We start from the raw sequence: 9,174 nt of genomic DNA on the forward strand, positions 1-9,174 counted from the left end.
AAGTCTATGAATGGAGACTGTTGAGAGACACACCAAGACGCTACTGCAGCTAGCTAGTAAGTGTTGTATCTCACCTCAGTGCTGGATTCACAGCTACACTGCTTATTACTGCTATGTGATGTCCCCCCCATGCTGCTTATGTGTGTGATAGAGAGAGGGGACAAAGATTCTCCTCTTGTCTCTCTGTGCTGTGTCTTGGAGACGTCCTAACTATTCTCAGCTCCCTCTAGAGCAAAGTTAAGGGAAAATTAAGAGAAATAGAGCCTACAAAATGAAAAATGCAGGACACAAGTCCTATAATGGCCAGAATTGTATTATTCCTCATGTACACACAGATGACCGTTTATTCTAAAAAGTCTGAAAGGTTTAGGTACATTACTACTTTTATTTTTTTTAAGTTAACCTTTGTTGTAGGAGCTTTGGGAGGTATAACCAACTCGCATTGAATTATAGCAAAGGTTGGAACATGCAGTTAAGAACAAAGAACCAATGTTTTCAGTTCTGATAACCATGTTGGTTTTCAAAAAGATGATAATTTTTCTACTACACTAATGTTTACCTAAAGGCATTCTATTGTTTTTCTAGCAGTTTTGTTAAATTATTTTGAATAAAAATATCTTTTTGAAAAAGGTTAATCAATAACTCTGCATCTGGACTCATGAGCAGACCCCACTTTTTTTTTTTTTTTTATCAGTAGGGAAGTGCTTAGCTATCCATATAGCATGGACTGTATGGCAATGAAATGAGACACAAATAGTAAAGGTAAAGAAGCAGTAAAAAATTAGTTTTCCTCCAGTGTGAAATTGTGCAAATTCTGACTTTTTGTCCTTGCCACTCTTGTGGAAAGGGGGCTGGGCCACAGTGGCCCGAAATGTGTATTATAATTGTCGCCAGAAAACTGGCGTCAATTATAGTGGTACTCTGCGCCGGCTTCTAGATGGTGTAGATTTCACTCTATGGGGCGTAGCAAGGTAGAGGCTCCTTGATCAAACTTCTCCCCCGCCCTTCCATCGGACAGTTAAAAAATAAAGAAAGGGAAATAAAAAAAATTATATCCACCTCATGATTCTCCTTCTCTCTGCAGTGCGTCCCCTCGGCATGATGCAGTTAATACAACGTACTGAGGCCGGGCAGTGTCAAGACGTTATATGTGATGCAGCACTGATCGCGTTAAAGTGCCAGGTCGTATATAAGGCCTTGGCGCTGTATGAGCCATGCTGTAATGCTGAGGGAAGAAGAGGCGCGTTGAGGTGTATTATTTTTATTTAATGAGAAAGGGACTGTATAGCGCATAGCCGTGGTTGTCGTGCCGCATGGCCCGGCCCAAAAATGCAAATGTCGCCTCTTGCGCCAACTTTTCTTACTATTAAGTTCATGAAACGTCAGGCTTAATAAATCCCACCCAGTGTGTTTTAGTGATCTTAGATATTTATTGGCAGATCCCACCAAACTTTTACTGACCGCCATCTCCCCTGACTCCCCCATAAACATGCATGCCCTGGTTACCGAACTGTATGTTTATTTCAATGGGGGATAAGTTCCAGCCAGGCGTCTTATCTCCTACGAGGTAACATGTCTGAACCTTCTTTCTCATGATGTTTGCTATTGGGAGTGGTCAGCCTGCACCATACAAATTAGGCTCTGTTTAAATCTTGTTTTTTTAGGCGTGTTGGAGGTATACACTGGCAGTATTCCCTGACATATATGCCGACGTGTCCATTGGCCCCTATGCACCAACCAACCTTTTTCTATTCAGTAGTGCACGGTAAACAAAAAAATATGTAAACCTGTGCAGTAAACATTTGTTTTTAAAAGGTAGTCAATGGCCGACGTATGCCACTGAATGCCGAACAGTGTCATACTTAGGAGGCATATGTCAGGGAATAATCCTGCTGTATACCTCTATGTCTGAAAAACGATACGCGGACACAGCCTCATATTGTTGTACAATTTAGTTTTAGCAACTGTGTGTTTCTATATCTTCACATAGATTTATAGATTTAATAACAAACTGAATGTACCATCTGCAGATTGGCAGGCATTCCGTGGCATAAATTTTCTGCAACTTGTGAAACAAACCAACCAGAACTGTATCAACCGTTTGGGAAGGAGTTTTTCTATTCCAGTATAACAATGCCTTTAAAGGAACACTCCAGGAAAAACTGAAGCGCTGTCTTATGCCTAATTCAGGACACGAGGGGGAAGTTCATGACTCGGAAGTCTCGCCCCGCTTCTTCAGGCCCAGCACGAGTGTTCCTTTCAAATTAGAACATTTTCCTCAGTTTAGTGTGAAAGAACATAACTAGCCTGTCCAGAACCCTAACCCCATCAAATGCCTAAATTGAAACACCATATGTGACGCCGTTCTTATCGTCTGACCTCCCTAATGCCTGTGTAGCTAATGGTCGCAAATCCTTGTAGTCCTGTTCCAATTGAAAGTCTTCACAAAAAAGTAGACGCTGTTATAGCAGCATAATATAAGAAACAAACTGAATCGGATGCAATTCTTTGTCCGGCAACTATATACGAATAGTTATTGATGTCTTTCCTTCCTGCCGAACAAGTTTTCCATCTGTGTACATTCCTGTCAATAATAACAATGTACAACTGACCTTTACAGGTTGACCTAACAAAGAATGTTGTGCCCCTTTATAATTAGCTTTTACAATACTAAATTGCGCTTATGTTCTGTACATATCATCCATTCCATAATGTAGTATAACCTATATTTAGAGCAGTAGTCGTCGACTTGTGGCTGTCTGTTATAAAACTACAACTCCCAGCATTAGATGACCGATCACGCTGGGATTTGTTGTTTTGCAACAGCTGGAGAACCTCAGTTTGATGACCACTGCTTTAGAGACACCTGCAAAACAAAAGAGGAGCAGAGGTTGTAGAATATAAATGAAGTTGACTTTTATTGACAGCAAATATAATTTGTATTCACTTTTACACATTTTAAGAAACGATACTTTTACAAAAAATAAATTCATTGACACATGAGAAAAAATATTGAACAGTTACATTTGTAGAAACCCATTATCTAGATTAGAAAAATATTTTAAATGGTTTATGACATGCGATTACCAGTCCAAAAAAAATAATCACTTTTTTTTTTTTTTTTTTTAAATTTAATTTACACTTCACAAATACAAAACGGTTCATCTGTAAATAGCAATGTAACAGACTGACTCATAAAAATACAACAGCAAAGACAAAAGTGTTCGAAAGAAAACAGGAAGGAGTTTCCTTTTAGATCTGTATTGAAAATACTATTGTCAGGCACATCTTGTGATATAGGGATTTGTCAGTGTTATTTTTTTATATAGGATATTAGATAAGTAATGAGGGTTTTTGCGATAAACTAGAATGAGCTAATGTAATTGTGATGTCTGACTAATGTGAGCTGTATTTGCTGATGATTTAATTTAGACTAGAGGGGGTAGACAGCCCCCTCAGCCAACACGAGTAAACTTGTCATAGGTCCAATGGAGATCTATTTGTAGCTACATTGGGGTATATCGCTATGCAGAATTAAAACCCTTTTATAGGATGAATAGCAAGGCTACGTTCACACTGGATATTGTTTCTCGCTCAAGTTTGTTCGTTAAAGGCTGCCTCCATATTTGTAACTATTTTCTTTATTGTTCCAATGCATCTAAGTCAGGGCTCACACCTGCGTTCTACCAATCCGTCGTTCTGCTCCGTCAGTGGAGGAAAACAAGGGGAATAACGGAACGAACGGTTGCTGACAAAACCGATTGACTTTAATAGTTTCTGCCGGGGTGTCTGTGATATTACCGGACACATTGTCTCCAGTAAACCCTGTTGGATCGGAACCTCCGGCGCAGATGTGAACAGAGCCTTATATGAAATATTAAACACCTTTACAAATATCCTTAATTAAAAATCGTTTTGACTCTACAGCTATGCAGACCTACATGTTTCCATGCCAACAGACTGCAAAAAAAACCTTTGTAGTCTGAGCCTGTAATCCTAGTCCTATCTTCTTTTTGAAGATGTTTAAATTGTACTCAATGGGTTAAGCTGGTACCCCCTATTCTGACCTAGATTTAATCATGGTTGGAGATTGTTCTTTAAAAGGTCATTCTGGGAAAAACTGACAATCTGTGTTATGGCTAGTGTAGGGCTAGAGTGGGCAGAGCATTATACAAAAATACAAAGAAGCACCATAGAGAGAACATCAGTTAGGGTCGATTCACACGCAGCTGATTTTCTTTGTAGAAATTTCTGCGCGCTTGCTGCAGAAAAAACCCTATTCAGATGAATGGAACAGATCTTCAGTCGCAGAAATTTCTGAATGCATCCTTAGGCACCACTCCTTAGACCTACACTAGGCATAACACAATAATTATTCAACCGAAAAAAAGAATACCACAAATGTAAAGGTCATTTACTTGAATCGTCATTTACATGGGAACCCACGCCATACAATAAACTGATAAATATTCCCTAAATGCTATAATAAAGACTGAGAATCGATATAGCCAAAAAATACAAGTTGTACAAACCATTTTTGAAAACACAAAAACGCATAGTACATAAAATTGTACCAAAACAGGACAGTGTATTCACATAAGGCAGGGCATACACGGTGGTGAAATAAATCCAAGTCACTAAATACCATATGTTACCTGTCACATATACATCCAATATGACAACAAATTACATAAGTAGAGCCATGGTAACCAAATATGTGTCTTTAGCATACCATGCACAAACAGAACCTCACCCACCATAAACCATAAAAGCTGCCTATACACTGTAGCTATATCGCTATGTGCTGTATAAATGAATGGGGAGAAGTGTATGATGCTGATTGGTCAGCATCATACACTCCTCTGTACAACGCCCACTTGGTCATATAGTAAAACACGCCCAGTTGTCCATTGAGAAACTTATTAGCATAAAGCTAATTAGGTCATAACTCCGTCAAAAATGATTGTTTTTCTAAATAAAAAAACACTGCAAATAATCTACATTACAGCGCCGATCACATCATGTGCAATATAGGCCACTTATAATATGGTGACAGAGCCTCTTTAAGTGAATACACGGTCCTGTTTTTGTACAATTTTTATGTACTATGTGTTTTTATGGGTGTTTTTAAAAATGGTTTGTACAACTGTTGTATTTTTTGGCTATATTGATTATCAGTTTTTATTATAGCATTTAGGGAAAATGTATCGGTTTAATATAACACAGTAATTGTTTTGCCTGGATTGCGCCTTTAATTTGCTTAAAATACAGTACAGCCCCCATAACAGTGCCAGAAACACATTGCCTCTCCTTCCCCCATAGTAACTTTTGTTTAAATTTTTTTAAATGAAAGTTGCTTATGGGCAGCAAACAATGCTTGCTCACATGTATTTTCTAAGACCTGCACTGCTAGCTACGATTAGTGCTGAGAAGAGAGAATGGAACTCCGTTCTCTGCATCAGATAGATGCTGCTGTATTTTGACAGCTGTATCTTTTTGAACTATTCAGACAAAGACAAGCATGTCTGTGTCCTGATAGTTGGGGGTCACACAGAACAGCATCCCGAGCTGGAGGTTGTGCATCCCTGGTATAAAGTATACCAGCCATTCCAATATTCATTAAACTAAGGCATCACATGTTTTCAGAGTGTTGTGTCATAACATGGCAAAGGAGTGTGAATGTGGCATGCCAGAGCATGGTTTGGGCTAGTAGGAGTGGCATAATTTTTTCTCATTTCCTAGTGGGAGTGTTGCAGCTACTGTATATATAATTATTTCAGTAAATCAATAGTACAAGCGAAGATACGAAACTTTGTAATATATCTTATTAGAGAAAAATGTCTATTTATCCACTTATCAGACGCCTTTCCTTTCCTTCTCCCTCCACTCGGTTGTACAGGATTGAAAAAATATGGCTGCCTTCAACCAGTAACAGTGCCACTCCTGTCCATCAGCTGTGTCTCGGATTGCAGCTCAGTTTCATTGTAATGAATTGGGGTGAGCTGCAATACCATGAACAACCTGTGGAAAGGTGTGGCACTGTTTTTGGAAGAAAGCAGCCATGTTTTTTCAATCCTGGACAACCCCTCAGCTGTTCACTCACTTAGAATTCACTGATACAATCAGTAGAGCAGAGAGTAGATGGATTCACTGAGGGATCAGCTTACAGCTGCACATAAAAGTCTATGGAGAGGGGTGGGGAAAGCAGGAGATTAGCTGCAATGATGCTAGTACACGGCATACAGAAGAGTTCCTTCTCCCGTCTCTCACATACGCAGAAGCAGCACGGGGAACATTATACAGTAGTAAGGAGCAGTGTAGCTGTGAATCCAGCACTGGGGTGAGACAGTAAAACACTTACTAGAAATCTGCAGCAGCGTCTCTGTGTCTTACTCTGCTGTTGCTTTATTCTACCCTCTCCATATACTTCTATTGGCATCTGTAACCTGCCCTCTCAGCATAGCTGAGAATCTGTCTTCTCTCTTCTCCACAGATTCTATCAGTGAATTCTGAATGAGTGAACAGTTAAGGAGGTGAGGTGGGGGAGGGGAGGGAGTCTAATAAGTGGAGAAAGACTCCTTTTTCTGTAAAAATATATATTACAAACTTTATTATCACTGCTTGTTATATGGATTTATGGAAAGTTTTATATAGTCAGGGGTACCTTGTAAATACTAGCACATAGAGAATGATACTATAGCAGAAGTCCAATGTAAACCAGAATGATGAGCTATATATTTGTTTCTTTGGTGTTGCTGGCTTGTTGAATAGGGCACCCACATACATATATACATATATATATATATATATATATATATATATATATATATATATATTCTCAGTCGAAGACATTTCTGCAACAAATCTGCCACGTGTAAATTCATCAGAATTCTTGGGATAAAAATGGAATTGTGTGTGTTGTCAGAAACAGGTTTGCCAACCTTCCGTAAATTCCTGGACAGTAATATAGGGCACGCTTTTCCAGGGTTCGCAACAAAAAAAATTGATGCGTCTGTTATTTTTTTAAGTTGGAGGAGTTTGTACAAATTCAGCATTTTTAGAGGTCACTACATGCTGCTTATGTGTAATATAGTATAGAGGATGTATCAGTATAGCTATAGACATATATTACTTATCATCTTTATGATTCATTGTGGTTTTCCAATGTGTCCGTATAAAAATGTTAGCTGTCCGTGACTTTTATATAAATAGTCCTGGGAAAAAATTACAGGTTGGCAACCCTGGTCAGTAATTTGGCTAGATTTTCTCCCATCCCACATGGTCGGTGTTGTGCACAGGTGACAATTTCCCCTACAGGTTTTTCCTTGATCATTTAAACAAGATTGTCTACACAGCCTAAGTACATAAAATGTAAGATGATTCAAGACAATACAAAGCTTTGTTTGCTGTAGTGAGATTGCAAAGCTGGTCATAGAGGTATGTCACCCAAACCTGCCGATTTTGGTGGGTCTGGTGGACCATCTAATGTGTATGCCGGTATCCCAACTCCCCCCCAACTGCAGATGTTTGGGGGAGAAAATGGCTGGGCCGAGCCTGCATGTGTATGGGGGAGTCGGAAGAATTAGCTGTTCAGCCGACAATTATCTAAAATGTATGGACAGCTTTAGTGGAAGCAGTGTTCTCACAAGTGAGGTACATACACCTAATGGCCACTTTATAAGACACGCCTGCCCTTTCATGATTTGAGCTTCCCTGTATGGAAATTAGACACGTGAACCCAGAGAACAGCAGAAAAAAAAGTTAGCAAGCTTTCCGTGGATCAGTCTTTACTGTAAATCCACAGTAAAATGCGAAAATCCAGCGATCGGAGCGACTTCGAACAAGGAATGGCCATCATTTAAAAAACAGACAACCTTGTGGGATTCTCTCATGCAACGGTGTCAAGAGTAAACCAATAATTATGTGATCGAGAAAAAACATCCAGCGAAACGGGATCCTGTGGATGTCAACAACTCGTCGACTAAAGGGGTCAGAAGAGGATCACAAAAGTCATTCTAAGAAAAAATGGTGGTGCGCAGTCAAGGAAATTGCAGCCAAATACAACACTGGTGCTACAACTAACATGTCTGAGCGCACAACTCATCATTTCTTAGCATGAATGGGCTATAGCAGCAGAAGATGACCAGTTTAAGTGCCATTGCTGTCTAAGAGAAACAAAGGCAAAACTCCAGTGGGCAAAAGAGAGCAAAAATGTTGCCTGGTCAGGGCAATCCATGCTGATAGAAGGGTCCGAATTTGGCTCAAGCAGCAAGTAATGATGAACCCTTCCTGTCAGGTGTCAAAAGTTTAGGCTGGTAGAGGTGGATTAATGGTGTGGGGAATGTTTTGTGGGCAAACCCTGGGTCCTCTCAAACTTGTGGATGGACATTTGAACAGTAGAGCATACCTAAGCATGGTGGCCTACCAAGTTCATTGTTTCATAGAAGCTGTTTACCCTATAGCAAAACGATACTTTATTGGCATATGTGAGAAGCTATCCTGTATGCACGGGCTAATATTCCTGAAGAACAATTTCAACACCAAGTGGACTCTATGCCACGATGCATTGATGTGGTTTCGAAGGCCAAAGGTGAATAAAATTAGTTTGGAAAATATCTAAAGCCAGTCTAAATCAGTGGTCTCCAGCCTGCGGCTATCAGGGCATGCTCAGAGTAGTTGTTTTGCAGCACCTGGGGAGCCAAAGGTTGGAAACCACAACTGGTATTCACTTGTGAAACTTCGGAATCAGTCACAGGGGTGTAATAATAAAGTATGACACTTCTATAACTGATGAGCCGCTTCTCTGGCCACTTATATTAGCCTTACTCTGGGGATTCTGATTTCTGACCTTTTCTCAAGTTCTTGTAAGATGTCGATTTTATGTTGTAGTACGCTTGTAATCAAAACTTTTTCATGCATCCCCCCCCATCGCTCCTGAACAGACTAATTCATGTATGTCTCCAAATCACCTCCCATTGCTTGTATGAGGGAGGAACATTCCGACCCTCAGACCGTTTCCCCCTGCGTTAATGGCTAATGTTGTAGCACCTATAGAGAGGGGTAATGTCTATGCAGGTTCCACAACCCATTGGAAAGTTTGCTTTGCAGAGTCTGCCTCAATGATATGTGCCCCCTCTGAGAAGAATCGAATCCATCCACCACACGACAAACTGG

This window comes from Rhinoderma darwinii, chromosome 1 (assembly GCF_050947455.1).
Source record: "Rhinoderma darwinii isolate aRhiDar2 chromosome 1, aRhiDar2.hap1, whole genome shotgun sequence".
Classification (NCBI taxonomy): Eukaryota; Metazoa; Chordata; class Amphibia; order Anura; family Rhinodermatidae; genus Rhinoderma; species Rhinoderma darwinii.